A 3,264-nucleotide genomic window follows, 5' to 3' on the forward strand; every position below is an offset into this window, starting at 1 on the left:
ATTGACTTATAAAGACATATACATCCTTCAATTCGCTAGGCCTACCCTTGGCACAAAAAGGGTCACATACATGTTTAGGACGCGATATTTATCTGTTTACTGTGTGCTTTAACTGTTTATGTGGTACGTTGCTTTGAATGAGGACATCCTTAGCCCACTCCTTTTCAAAAAAAATTCCTACAATATCAAATACAAGTCACTACCAAAATGTCCGACCAAAATTCCATGAGTCTTGAGTTTCTCAGCCAGAAATAAAATCTCAATACCAAATCCTAAAATATTACTCTATCATCTCAGGAAAGGTGAAATTGCTGCTAAGATGGAAAAAGGTAAGGGTATCGACATAGAGCTAACTGATGAGGACTTGAAGATGGAATTGCAGCGGCTCAGGCGAGAGATCCAAGAAACCAGAGAAAGGAGAATAGAAGTGGAGTTTGCCACCGCGGTCGCACGAGCAGCAAATGCGGCACTAGACGCGAAATTGGCAGCAAAGATGACAAAGTGCAATGTTATAAGTAAAAAGACAGTTGCTGTGCAGAAGGAACATGACATCTTCAAGAACGACATAACTATGAGACTTCAGAAGATACGCGGGAAATGCTCTTTCTTCAATCAAGAAGCCAATAGTGGTCCCGAAGACACTCACCCTGGAGCTACTGAAGAAGATGTCGATGAGGAAATCATCTATATGCCTCCTTTCCTGGGACGCCTGAAAGGAGGAGACCAAAAGATCACTCTCCCGGCTTATGAGCGGACACATAGCATGGGGGCAAGAGTCGTGCCGTGCCGTGTGCTCTCATCTACGAGCACCTTAAGGGGTCAGGTATGCTGAAGCCTCTCGAAGGAACCAATTTTGGGTTTGGGGCATGAAAGCTCTCAAAAGACATGCGCCTACCACCCGAACCAAAGAGGACACACTATAGAGGAATGTGTGGAGCTTAAGGCAGCAATCCGCTACCTGATCAACATTGGGGAGGTCCCATATATGTGGGGTGAGAACACCGTCCTTACCTGTGACCAACCGGAGCCCAGTATGCCGGTCACTAAGCAGACTTTGTTTTATTATCACTACTTCACGCCTTTCAAGAAAACGTTGCTGAATATCTATAGTCTGTTAGTTCAAAAAGAGTCTTGGCCTCTATCAGAAAGGATGACGAAGCAATCGATTCCGTTGGAATTGAGATCTGGAAACCCTGCCCTTATCATGATGCTATAGATCACAACATTGGAAGGTGCCTCAGGTTTCGCTATGACGTGGAATACCTCGTCAACATGGGGAAAGATTCAAGTTGAGTTTGTCCCCCGTGGCTAATATGGCAGTCAGAGGAAGGAGCTTTGGTGAAGGCACCATCGTATCTTTTAGGAGCTTTCTTATCTGTTTTTCACTTTCCTTGTAATCACCAGAAATGAGTGAATGAAAATGAAAATTTCCTTGTATTCGAACTGCGTAGGGCCTGAATTCTCCTTGGGAGATACGTAGGCAGCCTTTCAAGGCTCGGCCCCTATCTTTTAAAAAAATTTCTTTTCCCCTTTTCATTCTATAAGGAAACATTGAGTTCAGATCAACAGATGCCAGAAGATGCAGCAAGAAGACTTTAGCTCAACGCAATTTAGTCTTTTTGAGTCAGTAGCCCCAAAATAAAACGAGCAAATTCCTGCTTGTTCAAACAATCAGTCCCCATTACTCGTGGGTTAACGTGTCCTCAAACGAAGCAACTCTTATGTGTTTATATGCCTTCTATATGATATCTTGCATTATTCGTCCGAAAGTAATACTAACAAATTTGCCTTTGAATTATTTTTCCCTACAGGTAGTTAGAGCTGATTTATGTTGATACACTAGCCGATCATCCTTATTTCACTAGATCTAAAGGTCCTACAGATTCCTTCCCCATTCAAAGTTAACAAAAGGAAAAAGCAGCAATGGGTGATAACAACGAAGAACCCGACCTTACTGATGTCGTGGTGGCTCAGCCCGCCCTTGTCGATTAGAATGAACTGATCCTGCAGTAGATGCAACAAATTGCTGAGATGAGGGTCGAGATGCAGAGAAAACAAGATTTCCCTCCTCCGATTTTTGCTGTCAATGCTCAACCAGACGGAAGACCTCCAGCTCAAATTCCCTCTCCTAACGTAGAACAAACTCAGAACCCGCCTTCAAGTCCTGCTCGTAATCCGTTCATAATTGACCTTACCACCCAAAACCCCCATTACGCCTCAGCCTCTTATCAAACACCACCCCTTCCTCAAAATACCAACCTTTAAGCACCACTCCCTCCCCTTAATGCAAACCACCAAACCGGCCTACCCCCTCACAGCCAAAACCTTAATAACCCACGCACTTCCCTCATTCACCAAAACCAGTATACCAGCCCCCAGACTTTCCCCCAAAACTATCACTCCCCTTTAAATGGCCAAAGTCCCTTTATTGCTCCACCACTACCGCAAAAAGCCACTTTCCAAATACCGGTCCCCAACGAGCATGACGCCCATGGTTCGGAGCTCGACCACTATGAGGAGAGGGAGAGAGAGTGGAGGTCTAAGGAAGAGACCGCCAAGATAGATGTGAATGAGGAAATTAGAAAAGCCATGAAAGAGTTGAACTGCATTCCTAAGGTCGCCGGGTTGAGTTACGAAGACATGTGCATTCATCCGAATTTGGACCTCCCGGAAGGGTTCAAGGTGCCAAAATTTGACATCTGCGGAGGAACATAGAACCCATTAGCACACCTGAGGGCCTACTGTGACCAACTCGTGGGAGTTGGGAGAGACGAAACTTTGTTAATGCGGCTTTTTAGTCGAAGTCTGAGCGGAGAGGCTCTAGAATGGTTTACGTCTCATGAAACGAGACAGTGGTCTAGTTGGAACGCTCTGGCTAAGGACTTTATTGAATGATTCGCCTACAATGTGGAGATCGTTCCTGATCGTTATTCCTTGGAGAAGATGAAGCAGAAGCCGACCGAAAGTTACAGAGAATTCGCATATAGATGGCGAAAGGAGGTAGCTAGAGTTAGACCTCCCATGTTAGAAAAAGAAATTGTCGAAGTGTTTGTGCGGGTGCAAGAGCCCGTATACTATGACAGAATCATGTTACTCGTTGGAGCAAAATTTCCTGAGATAGTCAAGGTAGGTGAGACTATCAAAGATGGATTGAGAACCGGGAAGATTTCCCGTGTTGCTGCCTCGTTCGGATCCTCGGGCTTGTTGAAGAAGAAAAGAGAGGATGTGTCCTCTATCTCTTATGAGGGGAAGAAGACCCCAAGG

Source organism: Solanum tuberosum, unplaced genomic scaffold (genome assembly GCF_000226075.1).
Source record: "Solanum tuberosum cultivar DM 1-3 516 R44 unplaced genomic scaffold, SolTub_3.0 scf00027, whole genome shotgun sequence".
Lineage (NCBI taxonomy): Eukaryota > Viridiplantae > Streptophyta > Magnoliopsida > Solanales > Solanaceae > Solanum > Solanum tuberosum.